Raw genomic sequence first — 11,700 nt, 5'->3', positions numbered from 1 at the left:
GAGCCAGTTATGGGATGTTTAGGGAAAAAAGTGGGGAGAGGAATGAGGGTAGATCAAGGAGGGGGGAAAGTATGGGACAATAGAGGGAGAAGGGAAAAAGAGGGATCAGTGAAGTGCAAACAGGCTGCTGGTTAACACACTTCTTTGACAGAGCCTGAATGTGATCACTGCAGTCTGTCCTCCACACATTAAATCCTATTTCTGTGGTTTTCATGTGGGTGCACTCTGTATTTTCTGTGTGTGAGAACATTAGCAAAATGTGCGGCGAGTATGACAAGAATTCTGAGCACCAGTGTCTGGAGTGGACCCTCAAGGACTCACAGGTCCCCAGGCAAGCAATAGGAGGACACCAGAATGTGAGGACCAGCGGCAAGATAAACTGAGCATCTAAAGCCAAATGCTGAAGAGACGTCTATTGTTTGTATGTATATTTGATTACTGCAAGTTCCAGTCCTCTCCTGGCAGGAGGGGATGAACAGAATGTGTCCATCTGCACTGTTCATGTTTGCATGAGTTCTGATTGTGTCTGCATGGATACTGGTACCAGCACTGCTCTGTGACTGTGGTGTATCTGTGTGACCAGGTATGTGCATGTTCTGTATGAGTGCTCTATGTGTGTGTGTTTGTGTGCACCTACTGTGAATACCAGCCCAGCCTTACTGCTAGCTGAGACTTGGGGCAAGTACCTATAGCATCATCACCTCTGTGGGGCCAGGACAAGAGGTATTAGCTGGGACCTCCATCCTGTCATGTTCAGCCACCAGTAACAGGTGACAAAGATGCAAGCTCTAAGCAGTTTGCTCCAGGCCTTCAGAATCCCTAATCCTAGAGCATTTTCATGACATCTACCATTTAAGATTGCTATTTCCTGTTCCATCCACTATGAACATGAATATAGTAATCTATCACTGCTTTTTGCTTCTTTGCCAGAGAACTGTGGACACAGACCACGTTTGCAAACCAATGCAATGTAAGCACAGAAAGACTGTAACGGTTAACTGGAATGAAACACAATTCTCTCTAGAGTGCTGTTGCCAGTTCAGTGATATTTAATGTTTCCCAATGCACTTCCAGTTTCACGTTCTACAAATTTAATAGGCTTGGCCCAAGCTGTATCTCCTATTGCTTAATACATTGAGCAGGTCAGTACTGAGGCCCAAGTGAAACCTTAGTGAACTCCACCTGCTACATCTCTCCATCTTGGCAACAAATCATTCTAACCTACAGTTTGGGTACACTAATCCAGCAAGATTGTATCCAACAGTAGGTTCATCAAGACCATGAGCCCCTGGTGTGTCTATGCAAATGGAACCCGAGGGACTAACAAAACCCCTTTAAAGCCAGGATGTATGACACTACTGTTTCTCCCCTGCTGCCTCTGTCCTGTTACCCTGTCATGGAAAGGAATTAAGCTAATTGGACAAAATGTGTTCTCAACAAATGTGTATTGGCTGCTACACAACCGCTTTTGCTATTCTCAGAGCTGTTGCACTAAAGGTGACCCCAAGCCAGGGAGATGTTTCATAAGCCAATAAGCCAAACAGGACTGGGAGGAGCTGCTCAGATGCAGTCTGCATCTTGACAAGTGCTTTCAGACACTTTGTCCAAAAAGTCCCTAGCATAGCATCCAACTCACTCCATAACTGAAGCATTAGTAAAATACTTTACATGTGTTAAAACTGTAGGACAATAGCACTTTGGTTAAGAAGCAGATGTTACCTGCATAAAAATGAATATATGCACAAAATTTGGATTGCTGTTAAATCAGTCCAAAGAATCCCTTCTAAAAGTATAACTGTTCCAATAGCAGCTGTACTGATTGATATCATTAGGTTTTAATCACCTTTCTGGAAGCAGAATGTTTAAATATTAAATATATTACAGTTAAGATTTTTTTTTAACTTTTAACTATCTCCTAATTTTCTTCCTATTGCTATAATTTTTATATCTCTTGCAGTAATTGTACATTTCAATATTGTGAAATGATTCTAGCATGCAATTTGTTAGAAAGATGTAAAAATAAATTATTGTTGAACCACATCACTTTAGAAGAGGTAGGTTTCTGAAATTTATTTGCTGAATGAGGCCTAGGAAATTTGGGGTAATTTCTTTCTTCACTGCCAACTTCCTCTTATAATTAATGCAAATAAACTGACAGGACCTCATGTTACTACGATCCCCTGTATTCAGAAAGTTTCACGCTAATGAAAGGTTATTAGAAACTTATGCTTACCAAGACATGATGGAGAAAAGGCAACCTCTATGGAAAGTATTTTGTCTAGGGTAGATGGAGGCATATACTTCCTGAAGAGCTATGATTTCATTCAGTCATCTTCTAGTTTTCAGTCATTTCCCTTTGACCTAGCATGACTCTGGCCATTACTTAAACTTTTTTAAGTTTATAACAATTTCAGAACTTTTTTTTCTTAATATACTCTTTCTATGTGTGGTTTTCTAAGATGACATCAATCCATCTAATTAGGGACCTAATTTAAGCACAGATTTATTGTCATCCTCAGTGCCTGCCCCAGGAGAACAAGGGGTCATGTGGTTTGATGAACATAATTGTTTGCTGAAAAGCAAACCAAACCAGAATTTGTAGTTGCATATCTATTAGGAAGGTGATAGATACAGTGGCACATGATACAGTGGCACATGTGCTTTTGATCAAGGTTACAGTGGCATATCCTCAAAATTCTGCATTCATAGGAGGAAGGTATATGACCCTGATCTGTTCTTATGTCTGAAGAGCTTACCATAGAAGACAGAGCTGAGGATGTGCTGATAAATACAAACGTTATGTTTGTTATTTGCTTACCCAGAACAGCGTATAAGAAGCAGGGCTGATCGGCTTGATGTGAATTCTGTTTGTCAGGGGTGGTAACCTCAATTTTTGTGAACGGCTTTGAGGTTTCTCATGCTTGGTAGTCATTACTCTTTTCTGTATTTTTTCAGTAAGACTGTGTTATAGTACAACCACTGATGACCAGTGTCCCATATTCACCTAGTATCATTAACTTTGCGAGAAGTGGCAGTAAAGGATATACTGCAGAATTGTTCCACTCAGCTCCAGCATTCATATCCTGTAATGTAGCACTAAGAGAACAGGCATCTCATCTCCTGACTGAGTGACAAGAGGAATACCACTTTTTCTTGTGTTTTTTTTTTTTTTTTTTTGAGGGGTTTAAATTTCTAATAAAAACAACCATGGTTTATCCATTTTTCAGTAGCAAATATTTTCCACAAAGTTCAGATTTCACAATGAAAGCAGAAATTATCCCCCCCTGAATAACTTAATTTTCTCATTATGAAGATAATGCTTCCACAGCTGAGAGAACAGTATTAGACACCGTGAAAAATAATTAAAAAAATTGCATACATTAATACATTCAATCAACATGTCAAAAATTTTCCTCTTATTCAGGTTAAAGGTATTGACCAGATCTGAAAACACTCAGAGACATGAATAAGAGTGAAAGATGATGGAGAACACAGGTCATGAAGGATATACAGCCTGAAGAATTCATTAAAGTATTACAAGACTTAAATCTGCCTAAGTTTAAGAAAATTATAAATAATTATTTATCTGATTAACTGTTTATGGTGAAATACTTTTGTACTTGAAACACATTTCCAGATCTCATCATCTGCTAATATTTCAGATATTTTTCTTTCTTTTTTTATTGTTTGTCTATGTTAACCCAAAATGCTGTTTATAACTGCTGAGAGTGTCCCTGTCAGATGTATACCACATCCCTCCCAATTCTGCTTTTGTCTTTTACACAATATAAAGGTGATTTTATTACAGCCTCTAATGGCTGCTAGCCAGATCTCAAAAACAGTACTTGTCCAGCATCTTATTTGACCTCCTTCTCTGTTCATCCTCCCCTGTGACTTATTTCTCTGTAACCTCATCACAAAACCAAATACAATGATTTTCTTAATATGAATGACTCCCAGATGTGTACTCTAAACTAATCTGCTTCTCTTTAGACCAAATCCACTCAAGAAGGTAGGTAAAATAGTTTCATCGTTTCCCTCCTCACATCTTCCTTTGAAAATATTTCCATTCCTTGTTTTTTCTGATTCATAGACTGCTAGTCTCCTCCAGCTCAGATCCTTCTATAGGTCAGTCTGCCTAGGCTTTGCCCAAGTATTACACCCTCTATCAGACAAAGTATGCCTAAGAACTTCCCTGTCTAAGCCTCCAACTAAAGCACACAATTTCTCCAAACTCAAACCGTCTTACATCTTTTCTTCTCCTCCTTGAAATGTATCAAGTCACATCCATTCTGAATGCTGCAATAAAAGACACTTTCTGCTATGACTCTGTCACATCTCTGTACATTTCTGCACTTGCTTATCTTTCTCCCTCATCAAACCCAAGCTTCTTGTCTTCACTGCAGAAGCCACTTTTAACATCTCCATAGAAATCATATTTTTCAATTAAGATTCTGGGTAGAGATCCTATCTTTGTCTAATCCTTCCAAAGAGGCTGTTCAGAGACTGGCTAGGCATCAGTCTGCTGGTGGGAGGTGTTGAGTGCTTGTCTTTGCATCACTTGTTTTTTTCCTACTTTTTCCTTCATGCATTAAAGTGTCTTCATCTTGACCCATTAATGTTTCTCACTTTTGCTCTTCCAGTTCTCCCCTGCATTCTATCATGGGGGAAGCAAGCAACTGCTTAGCTGCTGGCCATGGTCAGCACATTACACATAGAAGAAAAAGGTTGACCTCTATTTGAGAATTCCCCTGATACAGCACTATTAGGAACCCTGAAACTTACAGCCATCTGATGGCAATTGTGCAATCCCAGCTGTAGGAAATCTGACGTAATTTGAACAAGCTTGTAGTGAAAGCTTGGGTATAGCAAATCAGAGTAATTAAAAGGTCTTCCCACTTTTATTTTCAAGCTCTTGCTTTCAGAGTTTCATGTTTCATTCCTTGATATTGCAGACATTCAGAATGAACCTGTGCACTGTTTGGAGCACACTAGTGGGCTGGGCATAGTCCTGCTTCATTACTTTTTTTTTTTCTTTTCCCTGTACTTTTTGAGAACTTCTTTTGCTGGTAGAAACAGTTAATAAATGAATGTTGTAAATTACAGTGTTACCGTCATCACTTTAATGTTAATTCCACAAAAGCACTAAAGAAGACGCTTCCAAAACTATACACATTTGCCCAACTTTAAATTTAAATTAAAAAAAAACTTTTGCTACTTAAGCAAGTTTGAGCACATTCAGTTTCATGAGCGACTGGTTTTCCTACATTCCTATTTTTCAAGATTAAGAAATCTGCTTGCTATTAAAAAAACATAGAAATAATAGAAATGACAGAACAGTGAAATAACTTGCAGCATGCTAATGTCTGGGCTATCAAGCTGGTTAACCCCTGTAGGGTTTAACTTACATTTTCTATACACCATTATCAAGACAAAAAATCAGAGAGAAAATGAACTGGGCTTGAAACAGCCACTAAGATAACATTTCACTACTTACATAGCAAACAATTTCTGGCAGGTGGCAGGTAATAGAAAATAAGTATTAAACTTTTTGGCACACTGAGCCTGTGAAGTAATTGCCAGACTGTGTGGCCTCAACTGCCTGGAGTAGCTTTTCAAGAGATAAAGCATACTAATATGAATATTAAATAGCAAACCAAATTAAATCCTTGATTTATTGAAGAAATATCACTGGCAGCTTAAAAGACAAATATGTCCAAAAGACAACTCAAAAAGTAGAATCGTTATCATTAACATGACTCCTTGCATGTACACAACATAAACCTGTTCTGTCAAATGTCACTGTGCTACTCCACATAACGTAGAATACTACAATTTCTATATCAGATTGTGAGTGAACTGGTATAATAAGAATAAATAGACACAATAAATTAAAAACTGCTAACCATGGAATGGTTTTGGTTGGAAGGAACTTTAATGATCATCTAGTTCCAACCCTTTTGTCATAGGCAGGGCCACCTTTCACTAGACCAGATTGCTTGAAAATGTATCCACCAATAATCATGACATTCTGATATCCTAAACTACCAAAATCATACCAATATAACCAAACATATTAGGCCCCAAAAATCTCTTCTTCCTTTAGCAGGAGGGATAGAAAGTAAATGTAATTCAGTGGTATGTTGCATCTTCTTCTGAGGGGGTATTCTTGTTCAGAAAAGGAGGACTGAGAACCCCGGTCTGTAGGTGTAATGAAAAATTATATGCCTTTTCTTCAGGTACCTAGATGATAAAGATAGTTTCTATCTATCAATTCCAGTCCTAAAAAGTGTCCCAGTACCAAAGGCCAGTGCTTCATTCCCAGGAAGTAACTCAGCATATTCCTTCACTGTGGCATTCCTTTTGCTTAGCATAGATTTTCCTCTTTTAGTATGCTGGGCATTTTGGAAGGCAGAGATGTGGTTAATGGGGCAGAATCTAGCTGGAGGTCTGTGACTAGTGGAGTCCCTCAGGGGTCGGTGCTGGGACCAGTGCCGTTTAACATTTTCATCAACGACCTGGATGAGGGAACTGAGTGTACCCTCAGCAAGTTCGCTTGTGACACTAAACTGGGAGGAGTGGCTGACACACCAGAAGGCTGTGTTGCCATTCAGCGAGACCTGGACAGGCTGGAGAGTTGGGCAGGGAGAAACTTGATGATATTCAACAAGGGCAAGTGTAGAGTCTTGCATCTGGGGAAGAACAACCCCATGTACCAGTACAGGTTGGGGGTTGACCTGCTGGAAAGGAGTGAAAGGGAAAGGGACCTGGGGGTCCTGGTGGACAGGAGGATGACCATGAGCCAGCAATGTGCCCTTGTGGCCAAGAAGGCAAATGGCATCCTAGGATGCATGAGAAAGGGTGTGGCTAGTGGGGCAAGAGATATTCTCCTCCCCCTCTACTCTGCCTTGATGAGGCCGCATCTGGAATATTGCATCCAGTTCTGGGCCCCCCAGTTCAAGAAGGACAGGGAATTGCTTGAAAGAGTCCAGTGCAGAGCCACAAAGATGATGAAGGGAGTGGAACATCTGCCTTATGAGGAGAGGCTGAGGGAGCTGGGTCTCTTTAGCTTGGAGGAGACTGAGGGGTGACCTCATCAGTGTTTACAAATATGTAAAGGGTGGGTGTCAGGATGATGGATCTAAGCTTTTTTCAGTGATATCCTGTGGCAGGACAAGGGGCAATGGGTATAAACTGGAGCATAGGATGTTCCATGTGAGCATCAGGGAGAAACTTCTTTACTGTGAGCGTGACAGAGCACTGGAACAGGTTGCCCAGGGAGGTTGTGGAGTCTCCTACGTTGGAGATATTCAAGGCCCGCCTGGACAAGTTCCTGTGTGATGTACTCTAGGTTACCCTGTTCTTGCAGGGGGGTTGGACTAGATGATCTTTCGAGGTCCCTTCCAACCCTTGGGATTCTGTGATTCTGTGATCCCACTGTAAAGTTCTTCTCTTCATATAGCTGCATTGCTCTGCTCTGTGAATTGCAGGAGTGCAAGGTGTCTCAGTATATCATTTGCTAGACTGAAGATCATAACGCATACACTCCTTTGTGAGTTCAATGGACCAAGCATAAAATCTAAGTTTATTGCAAGGTGGTTATATATCTTTTTCCACCTCAAAACATTTGATGAAATTCCAGTGTAGGTCAATATTTTGTGGAAAAATAATACTGGGCTTTGAACTACATTGGCAGGGATATTTCAGGATGACAAGAATGGTGACAGAGCTGGAATCAGTAGGTCTGTATTATGCAATGTGACATACACAACCACGGGACAACTCAGTATCTACGCAAAAGATCTGTTGCACTTGAAAGCGATGACAAGCAGTACTGTCTATTATGTCAAGCCATATCTTGTGAATCTATTATGCTTTGGAAAAGCGCAAATTTATTTAAAATCAACCTTGTAATTACAGTGGTTTATCTTATGTCCTTGAGTTGAACTTTCTGTTTAATTTCTTTCCATCCTCTATGACTCAAGGTTTTTAGATACAAAACAGAATGTTGTTTTTTTTTAAAGCTCTACATTTAAAGCACAGACAAGAGTCCACAGGTTGAAGGGCGCTATTACAAAATAAGTCAAATTTAAATCTGATTGAAAGAAAAAAGACAATATATTGTCATATATATTTAATGGTCAGGAAGTCATCTGTCTCTTTCTGAATAGAGGGATAGCTGGTTGCTCAGGGTAACAGTACTGGTTTTGTCTAATTTTCAGTATTTATTTCTACACATTTCTGATTGTCTGACTGCAAGAGTGAGTACTAACTTCATGGCTAGCTAAAGCTCAATTTTACAAAGTAGAGAAGTGTTTACTTAGCAGCATGCAAGTGGACAGGGCCATTGATTATGTTGAAGGAATTATATGAATGCTTAAAGCTGAGATATTTTTCTGCTCAGCTTTGCTGAATGGTTCCAAATTTTCCAAGATCAAGATTCAATTCAGCAGAATCACTGTTATTCAACAAAATAGAGAGAAATATGCATAATTTAAAGTGAGTGTTGGAATTTCCCTCACACAAAATTAGTGGCCTTCACAAAACTACATTTCACTGGTACACATGAGAATATCTTTTAGAAATAATTTACTTAAAAGGTTATGAATTTCTGTATATGTGTTCTAATCAGTTTAAATCTCCCTTATACTGACTAGCCTTGCAACAAAGTCCAAAGCATCTTTAATTTTTAATATTGAAATTTTGTTGTGATTTTATGTAGTACAGCTGTCAGAAACAAGGTCTGATGAATCCTTACTGAGAACAGAAAAGCCTGCTTGCTGACAAGGAATCATGAATCCCCAACATTTTCAATATCAGCGTATTTTAAATAAGATAGAGACTCCAGCCAAAAGAGTGGAAAAATTCCTTTTTATTTCAATGGCTTTTGCTATTTAGGTGAATAAAATTTCATTCCAAAGGATTTTTAATTTTTTGTGATCTCTTCTATAATCAGTTTTCTTTCAGTAGACATTCTGGGCCTTAATGATCATTGGCTGCCCAAGAAAAAATGTTAGTATAATTTGTAACTTTTGATAATGTCTAATGCTACCCTTATCCTTTCTGAAAGCTTAGTGTATTTTTGTTTCTTCTATACAAAGTACTTCTGATAATTGAATCAAGCAGACAATGAAGCATTTCCAGATTTAATCAGGCTTTTCTTCTAGTGGAATTCAATTATAATTTTGTATTTCTAACATCAAGAAGAGCTACAAAACACACCCAAAGAGTCCAAGGCTTAGACATTAACTCTGTCAGAAGGCAGTCTTCATTTTAAACACCAAATTGCTGGAATTTTTTAGGTTATGATAGAATAAAATTATTTCAATATTGCAACACTAGATGTCATCACATCATGGAACAACATGGTGAAATGTTATTTAAGCTCTTACCAGAATACAGATGACTGAATAATTCAAAATGAATAATTCAGTCACTGGATTTTGCTTTTTTTTGGGGTCCATGAAATATTCAAAAGCAGATTACAAAGCTCTCCAAAGTATTCCTGACCAGAAATTATTTACAAGTTTCTTTCCATTTTGTATCCTTTTATATGAATTTTAACTGCTCATTGTGAACTTCAAAACTCACAATTAGCCACTGATTAAGGAATATTACTTCTGTTCCTGATTTATTTAACAACAGTGTCAAATGATGAGCTGCAAATACAAATGAAAATCAGAGGCGATAAAATGGAGGTCTATTACGAAGTCAAAATTTCCTGTAAAACAATTTTAAATTCCTTTAAAAATATATTTCAACATAAGTAAATATGGGAAATGTGTTAGTTTAATCTAGATATTTAGTTTTCCGCAAAATGCCATGTAAAATGTAAAGTACTAAACAAAAAGTTATCACTGAAATCAACTTCAGCAACTTTTTGCACTTTTCAGAACAATTTAATTCAATAATTGTTTTCCTGCATATTATGTTTGTGTAACTATGTTAGAATGACCTTACTTACACCTTGTACTGAGCTGAAGTAAATTCAACTCTTTTCACTTAAGTTTTATTTGTTGATAATGGGAAAAGTGTAACATATTTCTTGCTTTGAGCTCAGGTCATATCACAGTCCCTAAAGCAGTTGTCATTAGAGCTACTAGTTACCTTCTTCAGTAGTGCCCCCCATGTCATACATTTGGGACCAGAAAGCAGGATATCCAGTCTGTTTAATAATAGTAAAATATTTATTATTTTTAAATTCTCTGCCACTCAGAGCCATGCACAAGAAATCTCCAGGATCTTTCAACTACCTCCTGTGTCTTCTCCTCATTCTTCCTCACTTCCCTACTAGCTCATGCTCTTGGATAGCACACCAAAAGGGATGAATCCATTAACTCTATAAATTTAGGCAAATGCAAACATAAGAGCATTTAATGTCAATAAAACAAAAATCAGAATTCAAATGTGCAAAATTGCTTCAGCATCTGTTTTAAAAGCAGCTCTATGCTCTTTATTTCAGTTTGTGGTTAGTCAGGTAATTGGAACTTCTGTAATGATTTAGTAAATACTGAATTCAGTACTTAATCAATGAGTCTTTAATACAAAATGTAATGCCAGTGTGAGTAAAGGAAACTGAACCATCAGTCTCACTGACAGTTTCATAGCCACAACATCGAGGCATGCTGGCATGCTTCATTATCATGCATTCTGATGCTAAAGTGTACCATCACACTTAAGATCCTTAGATTCATGGAAAAGTTACAGCACACTTTAGATCATTTACTGTCATTTAATATGCCCACTTCATACCTTTCCCTTACCAGGATGATTCATTTCTTGCTTACAGGCATTAAAAGTTTAGTTATTTTTTTTATTGTCAACAACCAATGTACTTTTAAACTTAAACCACATTTTAGATTAGTATAAATGGTTTAGTTGATCATAATTGTAACCACATTTATTGCGGTTACAGATTTCATTATCTGGGTTTTAAAATAAATAAATGTTATTGGCCTCTCTGTTTTTGATTTTTTAATTATTATATTATGTGGATTTGTGTATCTAATACCTTTGCCATTTCACCATCATTTATCTGTCCCTACTCTGGCATGCAATGATATTGCACCGTTGTTCCTAGACAGTACGACCTGATTTCTTTTGATGGAATTACAGATGCAGGGAACTATTCCCCAGAGCTCTTAGCAATCTTAGCAATCAAAGCCTGTTTTCATTAGGTTATGATCTTGTTTCATCCCACTTCTTGTGCTGCAATCACTGCAAGTGCAGTCTAGTGTTCATTGCTGTTGACTGCTTGCTCTATCTGGTGCTTTGGCAATTTCTTAACAGGTATATTCTCTTGGAGAGGGCATGAGGAATGCAGGCACCTTGGAGGAGACTCAGAAGGCAGAGGCAGGGTTTCTTGAAACAGATTTTGACACATCTTTTTGTGACCTAGTGGAGGGTAATAAAACAATTCACTGTGATTTGGTGAATAACCTAGAATAGTGTGCCAGAGAACAATAAGAATGTAAGAAAACTATACTATTATATTTCAAGGAAGTATTACAGCCAACTTGCTACTATTTTTATGAAAAAAAACCTCCTTCAAATTTTACTTTATAAATATTTGGAAGATCTTGCAACAGCAGCTAAGGTACAGTATATACTTAATGCTATTATTCCAATATTATCAACAGATAAATAGGAGTGAAGAAATGAGGAAGTTCTCTGCCTCTAACTTCTATCCAGTTAACAGAA

Source organism: Melopsittacus undulatus, chromosome 3 (assembly GCF_012275295.1).
Source record: "Melopsittacus undulatus isolate bMelUnd1 chromosome 3, bMelUnd1.mat.Z, whole genome shotgun sequence".
Taxonomy (NCBI): domain Eukaryota; kingdom Metazoa; phylum Chordata; class Aves; order Psittaciformes; family Psittaculidae; genus Melopsittacus; species Melopsittacus undulatus.
The sequence above is the reverse complement of the archived record's forward strand: the minus strand, read 5'-3'. Positions refer to the sequence as shown.